Genomic DNA, 10,283 nt, shown 5'->3' with positions numbered 1-10,283 from the left:
ATGTGGTACCACAATGAAACATTCAATAAAAGCTGGTTCCGATTAATATTTTAGAGGAGAACGCCGGTTATGCCTGGGATAGGTCTGGTATTTGGCATCATCTAGCACATACTGTCGCATTTTTCGCATACTTGAATGGCCAGATCCTGGCTTTCTTCTGGGTTGGGTCACGTAGTGCGGTACCACACCGAAACAGTCAATTAAACCTGGATGCGCTTAATATTTTAGAGGATAACGCCGGTTATGTCTCGGTTAGGTCTGGGATTTGAGCTCATCTGTCTCGTACTTTCGCATTTTTCGCATATTTGTTGTCCAGATCCCGGCCTTTTTATGGTTTGGATCACGTAGTAATGCGGTACCACACCGAAACAGTCAATTAAACCTGGTTCCGTTTAATATTTTAGAGGATAACGCCGGTTATGTTTTGGTTAGGTCTGGGACTTCCCCCCATCTGGCTCGTACTTTCGCATTTTTCACATACCTGTTGGCCAGATCCAGGGCTTTTTCTGGTTTGGATCACGTAGTAATGCGGTACCACACTGAAACATTCAATAAAAGCTGGTTCCGATTAATATTTTAGTGGATAACGCTGGTTATGTCTGGGTTAGATCTGGTATTTGCAATCATCTGGCTCGTACCTTCGCATTTTTCGCATACTTGTTGGCAAGATCCTGGGCTTTTCCTGGTTTGGATCACGTAGTAATGTGGTACCACACTGAAACATTCAATAAAAGCTGGTTCCGATTAATATTTTAGAGGATAACGCTGGTATGTCTGGGTTAGATCTGGTATTTGCAATCATCTGGCTCGTACCTTCGCATTTTTCGCATACTTGTTGGCAAGATCCTGGGCTTTTCCTGGTTTGGATCACGTAGTAATGTGGTACCACACCGAAACAGTCAATCAAACCTGGTTGTGATTAATATTTTAGAGGATAGTCGCCGGTTATGTCTCGGTTATGTCTGGGATTTGCCGTCATCTGGCTCGTACTTTCGCATTTTTCGCATACTTGTTGGCCAGATCCAGGGCTTTTTCTGGTTTGGATCACGTAGTAATGTGGTACCACACTGAAACAGTCAATAAAAGCTGGTACCGATTCGTATTTTAGAGGATATCGCTGGATATGTCTGGGTCAGTTCTGGTATTTGCAATCATCTGGCTCATACTATCGCATTTTTCGCATACTTGTTGCCCAGAACCCGGTGGATATTCTGACTCGGATCACGTACTAATGTGGTACCACACCGAAACAGTCAATTAAACCTGGTTGCGATTAATATTTTAGAGGATAACGCCGGTTATGTCTCGGTTAGGTCTGGTATTTGCCCTCATCTGGCTCGTAATTTCGCATTTTTCGCATACTTGTTGCCAGATCCTGGGATATTTCTGGTTTGGATCACGTAGTAATGTGGTACCACAATGAAACATTCAATAAAGGCTGGTTCCGATTAATATTTTAGATGATAACGCTGGTTATGTCTGGGTTAGTTCTGGTATTCCCAATCATCTGGCTCATTCTTTCGCATTTTTCGCATACTTGTTGCCCAGAACCCGGTGGCTATTCTGACTCGGATCACGTACTAATGTGGTACCACACCGAAACAGTCAATTAAACCTGGTTGCGATTAATATTTTAGAGGATAACGCCGGTTATGTCTGGGTTACGTCTGGTATTTGCAATCATCTTCCTCATACTTTTGCATTCTTCGGATACTTGAATGGCCAGATCTTGGGCTTTTTCTGGTTTGGATCACGTAGTAGAGTGGTACCACACTGAAACAGTCAATTAAACCTGGATTCGATCAATATTTTAGAGGATGAAACCGGTTAGGTCTGGGTTGCGTCTGGTATATGCCCTCATCTGGCTCGTACTTTAGCATTTTTCGCATACTTGTTGGCCAGATCCTGGGCTTTTTCTGGTTTGGGTCACGTAGTAATGTGGGACCACACTGAAACAGTCAATTAAACCGGGTTGCGATTAATATTTTAGAGGATAACGCCGGTTATGTCTCGGTTTGGTCTGGGATTTGGCCTCATCTGCCGCGAAATTTCGCATTTTGCGCACATTTGTTGGCCAGATCCAGGCCTTTTTCTCGCATGGACCACGTAGTAATGTGGTACCGCACCGAAACAGTCAATTAAACCTGGTTGCGATTAATATTTTAGAGGATAACGCCGGTTACGTCTCGGTTAGGTCTGGGATTTGCCCTCATCTGGCTCGTACTTTCGCATTTTTCGCATACCTGTTGGCCAGATCGTGGGCTTATTCTGGTTTGGATCACGTAGTAATGCGGTACCACACTGAAACATTCAATAAAAGCTGGTACCGATTCGTATTTTAGAGGATAACGCTGGATATGTCTGGGTCAGTTCTGGTATTTGCAATCATCTGGCTCATACTATCGCATTTTTCGCATACTTGTTGCCCAGAACCCGGTGGCTATTCTGACTCGGATCACGTACTAATGTCGTACCACACCGAAACAGTCAATTAAACCTGGTTGCGATTAATATTTTAGAGGATAACGCCGGTTATGTCTGGGTTACGTCTGGTATTTGCAATCATCTTCCTCGTACTTTTGCATTCTTCGGATACTTGAATGGCCAGATCTTGGGCTTTTTCTGGTTTGGATCACATAGTCAACCGGTACCACACCGAAACAGTCATTTAAACCAGGTTGCGATTAATATTTTAGAGGATAACGCCAATTATGTCTCGGTTGGGTCTGGTATTTGCCGTCATCTGACTCGTACTTTAGCATTTTTCGCATACTTGTTGGCCAGATCCTGGGCTTTTTCTGGTTTGGATCACGTAGTAATGTGGTACCACAATGAAACATTCTATAAAAGCTGGTTCCGATTAATATTTTAGATGATAACACTGGTTATGTCTGGGTTAGTTCTGGTATTTCCAATCATCTGGCTCATTCTTTCGCATTTTTCGCATACTTGTTGCCCAGAACCCGGTGGCTATTCTGACTCGGATCACGTACTAATGTGGTACCACACCGAAACAGTCAATTAAACCTGGTTGCGATTAATATTTTAGAGGATAACAACCGGTTATGTCTGGGTTACGTCTGGTATTTGCAATCATCTTCCTCATACTTTTGCATTCTTCGGATACTTGAATGGCCAGATCTTGGGCTTTTTCTGGTTTGGATCACGTAGTAGAGTGGTACCACACTGAAACATTCAACAAGAGCTGGTTCCGATTAATATTTTAGAGGATAACGCTGGTTATATCTGGGTTAGATCTGGTATTTGCAATCATCTGGCCCATACTGTCGCATTTTTCACATACTTGTTGGCCAGATCATGGGTTTTTTCTGGCTTGGACCCCGTAGTAATGCGGTACCACAACGAAACAGTCAATTAAACCTGGTTGCGATTAATATTTTAGAGGATAACGCCGGTTATGTCTCGGTTAGGTCTGGGATTTGGGCTCATCTGGCTCGTACTTTAGCATTTTTCGCACACTTGTTGGCGAGATCCTGGGCTTCTTCTGGTGTGGATCACGTACTAATGTGGTACCACACCGAAACAGTCAATTAAACCTGGTTCCGAGTAATATTTTGGAGGATAACGCCGGTTATGTCTGGGTTAGGTCTGGTACTTGCTATCATCTAGCACATACTTTCGCACTTTTCGCATACTTGATTGGCCAGATCCTGGCCTTTTTCTGGCTTGGACCACGTAGTAATGTGGTACCACACCGAAACAGTCAATTAAACCTGGTTGCGATTAATATTTTAGAGGATAACGCCGGTTACGTCTCCGTTAGGTCTGGGATTTGCCTTCATCTGGCTCGTACTTTCGCATTTTTCGCATACTTGAATGGTCAGATCCTTGCCTTTTTCTGAGTTGGACCACGTAGTAATGCGGTAACACGCCGAAACAGTCAATTAAACCTGGTTGCGATTAATATTTTAGAGGATAATGCCGGTTAAGTCTCGGTTATGTCTGGTATTTGCCATCATCTGGCTCGTACTTTCGCATTTTTCGCATACTAGTTGCCAGATCCTGGGATATTTCTGGTTTGGATCACGTAGTAATGTGGTACCACAATGAAATATTCAACAAGAGCTGGTTCCGATTAATATTTTAGAGGATAACGCTGGTTATATCTGGGTCAGATCTGGTATTTGCAATCATGTGGCCCATACTGTCGCATTTTTCACATACTTGTTGGCCAGATCCTGGGCTTTTTCTGGTTTGGATCACGTACTAATGTGGTACCACAATGAAACTCAATAAAAGCTGGTTCCGATTAATATTTTAGAGTTTAACGCTGGTTATGTCTGGGTCAGGTCTTTTATTTGCCATCATCTAGCACATACTTTCGCACTTTTCGCGTACTTGATTGGTCAGATCCTGGCCTTTTTCTGGCTTGGCCCACGTAGTAATGTGGTACCACACCGAAGCAGTCAATTACACCTGGTTGCAATTAATATTTTAGAGGATAACGCCGGTTACGTCTCGGTTAGGCCTGGGATTTGCACTCATCTGGCTCGTACTTTCGCATTTTTCGCATACTTGAATGGTCAGATCCTTGCCTTTTTCTGGGTTGGTCCATGTAGTAATGCGGTAACACGCCGAAACAGTCAATTAAACCAGGTTGCGATTAATATTTTAGAGGATAATGCCGGTTATGTCTCGGTTAGGTCTGGTATTTGCCCTCATCTGGCTCGTACTTTCACATTTTTCGAATACTTGTTGGCCAGATCATGGGTTTTTTCTGGCTTGGACCCCGTAGTAATGTGGTACCACACCGAAACAGTCAATTACACCTGGTTGCGATTAATATCTCAGAGGATAACGCAGGTTATGTCTCGGTTAGGTCTGGGATTTGAGCTCATCTGGCTGGCACTTTTGCATTTTTCGCATACTTGTAGGCCAGATCCTGGGCTTTTTCTGGTTTGGATCACGTACTAATGTGGTACTACACCGAAACACTCAATTAAACCTGGTTCCGAGTAATATTTTAGAGGATAACGCCGGTTATGTCTGGGTTAGGTCTGGTATTTGCCCTCATCTGGCTCGTACTTTCGCATTTTTCGCAAACTTGTTGGCCAGATCCTGGCTTTCTTCTGGGTTGGGTCACGTAGTGCGGTACCACACCGAAACAGTCAATTAAACCTGGATGCGCTTAATATTTTAGAGGATAACGCCGGTTATGTCTCGGTTAGGTCTGGGATTTGAGCTCATCTGTCTCGTACTTTCGCATTTTTCGCATATTTGTTGTCCAGATCCCGGCCTTTTTATGGTTTGGATCACGTAGTAATGCGGTACCACACCGAAACAGTCAATTAAACCTGGTTCCGTTTAATATTTTAGAGGATAACGCCGGTTATGTCTTGGTTAGGTCTGGGACTTCCCCCCATCTGGCTCGTACTTTCGCATTTTTCGCATACCTGTTGGCCAGATCCAGGGCATTTTCTGGTTTGGGTCACGTAGTAATGTGGGACCACACTGAAACAGTCAATTAAACCTGGTTGCGATTAATATTTTAGAGGATAACGCCGGTTACGTCTCGGTTAGGTCTGGGATTTGCCCTCATCTGGCTCATACGTTCGCATTTTTCGCATACTTGAATGGTCAGATCCTTGCCTTTTTCTGAGTTGGACCACGTAGTAATGCGGTAACACGCCGAAACAGTCAATTAAACCTGGTTGCGATTAATATTTTAGAGGATAATGCCGGTTAAGTCTCGGTTAGGTCTGGTATTTGCCCCCATCTGGCTCGTACTTTCGCATTTTTCGCATACTTGTTGCCAGATCCTGGGATATTTCTGGTTTGGATCACGTAGTAATGTGGTACCACAATGAAACATTCAATAAAGGCTGGTTCCGATTAATATTTTAGAGGATAACGCTGGTTATATCTGGGTTAGATCTGGTATTTGGAATCATCTGTCTCATACTGTCGCATTTTTCGCATACTTGTTGGCCAGATCATGGGTTTTTTTCTGGCTTGCACCCCGTAGTAATGCGGTACCACACCGAAACAGTCAATTAAACCTGGTTGCGATTAATATTTTAGAGGATAATTCCGGTTATGTCTCGGTTAGGTCTGGGATTTGCCCTCATCTGCCTCGAAATTTCGCATTTTGCGCACATTTGTTGGCCAGATTCTGGCCTTTTCCTGTTTTGGATCACGTAGTAATGCAGTAACACGCCGAAACAGTCAATTGAACCTGGTTGCGATTAATATTTTAGAGGATAACGCCGGTTACGTCTCGGTTAGGTCTGGGATTTGCCCTCATCTGGCTCGTACTTTCGCATTTTTCGCATACTTGAATGGTCAGATCCTTGCCTTTTTCTGGGTTGGTCCACGTAGTAATGCGGTAACACGCCGAGACAGTCAATTAAACCTGGTTGCGATTAATATTTTAGAGGATAATGCCGGTCATGTCTCGGTTAGGTCTGGTATTTGCCCTCATCTGGCTCGTAATTTCGCATTTTTCGCATACTTGTTGCCAGATCCTGGGATATTTCTGGTTTGGATCACGTAGTAATGTGGTATCACAATGAAACATTCAATAAAGGCTGGTTCCGATTAATATTTTAGAGGATAACGCTGGTTATATCTGGGTTAGATCTGGTATTTGCAATCATCTGGCTCATACTGTCGCATTTTTCGAATACTTGTTGGCCAGATCATGGGTTTTTTCTGGCTTGGACCCCGTAGTAATGCGGTACCACACCGAAACAGTCAATTAAAGCTGGTTGCGATTAATATTTTAGAGGATAACGCCGGTTATGTCTCGGTTAGGTCTGGTATTTGCCCTCATATGGATCGTACTTTCGCATTTTTCGCATACCTGTTGGCCAGATCGTGGGCTTTTTCTGGTTTGGATCACGTAGTAATGCGGTACCACACTGAAACATTCAATAAAAGCTGGTTGCGATTAATATTTTAGAGGATAACAACCGGTTATGTCTGGGTTACGTCTGGTATTTGCAATCATCTGGCTCATACTATCGCATTTTTCGCATACTTGTTGCCCAGAACCCGGTGGCTATTCTGACTCGGATCACGTACTAATGTCGTACCACACCGAAACAGTCAATTAAACCTGGTTGCGATTAATATTTTAGAGGATAACAACCGGTTATGTCTGGATTACGTCTGGTATTTGCAATCATCTTCCTCGTACTTTTGCATTCGTCGGATACTTGAATGGCCAGATCATGGGCTTTTTCTGGTTTGGATCACATAGTCAACCGGTACCACACCGAAACAGTCATTTAAACCAGGTTGCGATTAATATTTTAGAGGATAACGCCAATTATGTCTCGGTTGGGTCTGGTATTTGCCGTCATCTGACTCGTACTTTAGCATTCTTCGGATACTTGAATGGCCAGATCTTGGGCTTTTTCTGGTTTGGATCACGTAGTAGAGTGGTACCACACTGAAACAGTTAATTAAACCTGGATTCGATCAATATTTTAGAGGATGAAACCGGGTAGGTCTGGGTTGCGTCTGGTATTTGCCCTCATCTGGCTCGTACTTTCGCATTTTTCGCATACTTATTGGCCAGATCCAGGGCTTTCTCTGGTTTGGGTCACGTAGTAATGCGGTACCACACCGAAACAGTCAATTAAATCTGGTTGCGATTAATGTTTTAGGGGATAACGCCGGTTATGTCCCGGTTAGGTCTGGGATTTGGGCTCATCTGGCTTGTACTTTAGCATTTTTCGCACACTTGTTGGCGAGATCCTGGGCTTCTTCTGGTGTGGATCACGTACTAATGTGGTACCACACCGAAACAGTCAATTAAACCTGGTTCCGAGTAATATTTTGGAGGATAACGCCGGTTATGTCTGGGTTAGGTCTGGTATTTGCTATCATCTAGCACATACTTTCGCACTTTTCGCATACTTGATTGGCCAGATCCTGGCCTTTTTCTGGCTTGGACCACGTAGTAATGTGGTACCACACCGAAACAGTCAATTAAACCTGGTTGCGATTAATATTTTAGAGGATAACGCCGGTTACGTCTCCGTTAGGTCTGGGATTTGCCTTCATCTGGCTCGTACTTTCGCATTTTTCGCATACTTGAATGGTCAGATCCTTGCCTTTTTCTGAGTTGGACCACGTAGTAATGCGGTAACGCGCCGAAACAGTCAATTAAACCTGGTTGCGATTAATATTTTAGAGGATAATGCCGGTTAAGTCTCGGTTATGTCTGGCATTTGCCATCATCTGGCTCGTACTTTCGCATTTTTCGCATACTAGTTGCCAGATCCTGGGATATTTCTGGTTTGGATCACGTAGTAATGTGGTACCACAATGAAACATTCAACAAGAGCTGGTTCCGATTAATATTTTAGAGGATAACGCCAGTTACGTCTCGATGAGGCCTGGGATTTGCCCTCATCTGGCTCGTACTTTCGCATTTTTCGCATACTTGAATGGTCAGATCCTTGCCTTTTTCTGGCTTGGACCCCGTAGTAATGCGGTACCACACCGAAACAGTCAATTAAACCTGGTTGCGATTTATATTTTAGAGGATAACGCCGGTTATGTCTCGGTTAGGTCTGGTATTTGCCCTCATCTGGCTTGTACCATCGCATTTTTCGCATACTTGTTGGCCAGAGTCTGGCCTTTTTCTGTTTTGGATCACGTAGTAATGCAGTAACACGCCGATACAGTCAATTGATCCTGGTTGCGATTAATATTTTAGAGGGTAATGCCAGTTGTGTCTCGGTTAGGTCTGGTATTTGCCCTCATCTGGCCCGTACTTTCGCATTTTTCGCATACTTGCGCAGATTCCTGGGATATTTCTGGTTTGGATCACGTAGTAATGTGGTACCACAATGAAACATTCAATAAAAGCTGGTTCCGATTAATATTTTAGAGTTTAACGCTGGTTATGTCTGGGTCAGGTCTTTTATTTGCCATCATCTAGCACATACTTTCGCATTTTTCGCATACTTGTTGGCCAGATCTTGGCCTTTTTCTGGTTTGGATCACGTAGTAATGCGGTACCACACCGAAACAGTCAATTAAACCTGGTTGCGATTAATATCTTAGATGATAACGCCGGTTATGCCTCGGTTAGGTCTGGGATTTGAGCTCATCTGGCTCGTACTTTTGCATTCTTCGCATACTTGTAGGCCAGATCCTGGGCTTTTTCTGGTTTGGATCACGTACTAATGTGGTACCACAATGAAACATTCAATAAAAGCTGGTTCCGATTAATATTTTAGAGTTTAACGCTGGTTTTATCTGGGTTAGATCTGGTATTTGCAATCATCTGGCTCATACTGTCGCATTTTTCGCATACTTGTTGGCCAGAGTCTGGCCTTTTTCTGGGTTGGTCCACGTAGTAATGCGGTACCACACCGAAACAGTCAATTAAACCTGGTAGCGATTAATATTTTAGGGGATAACTCCGGTTATGTCTCGGTTATGTCAGTGATGTGCCCTCATCAGGCTCGTACTTTCGCATTTTTCGCATACTTGTTGGCCAGATCCTGGGCTTTTTCTGGTTTCGATCACGTAGTAATGTACCACACCGAAACAGTCAATTAAACCTGGTTGCGATTAATATTTTAGAGGATAACGCCGGTTATGTCTCGGTTAGGTCTGGGATTTGCCCTCATCTGGAACATACTTTCGCATTTTTCGCATACTTCAATGGCCAGATCCCGGAATTTCTCTGGCTTGGATCACGTAGTATTGCGGTATCACACCGAAACAGTCAATTGAACCTGGTTGCGACTAATATTTCAGAGGATAACGCCGGATATGTCTCGGTTATGTCTGGCATTTGCCCTCATCTGGCTCGTACTTTCGCATTTTTCGCATACCTGTTGGCCAGACCCTGGGTTTTTTTCCGGTTAGGATCACGTACTAATGTGGTACCACACTGAAACAGTCAATGAAACCTTGTTCCGATTAATATTTTAGAGGATAACGTCGGTTATGTCTGGGTTAGTTCTTGTATTTGCAATCATATGGCTCATACATTCGCACTTTTCGCGTACTTGATTGGTCAGATCCTGGCCTTTTTCTGGCTTGGACCACGTAGTAATGTGGTACCACACCGAAACAGTCAATTACACCTGGTTGCGATTAATATTTTAGAGGATAACGCCGGTTACGCCTCGGTTAGGCCTGGGATTTGCCCTCATCTGGCTCGTACTTTCGCATTTTTCGCATACTTGATTGGTCAGATCCTGGCCTTTTTCTGGCTTGGCCCACGTAGTAATGTGGTACCACACCAAAACAGTCAATTACACCTGGTTGCAATTAATATTTTAGAGGATAACGCG

Source organism: Colletes latitarsis, chromosome 1, assembly GCF_051014445.1.
Source record: "Colletes latitarsis isolate SP2378_abdomen chromosome 1, iyColLati1, whole genome shotgun sequence".
Classification (NCBI taxonomy): Eukaryota; Metazoa; Arthropoda; class Insecta; order Hymenoptera; family Colletidae; genus Colletes; species Colletes latitarsis.
Note: the sequence above shows the minus strand (reverse complement) of the source record.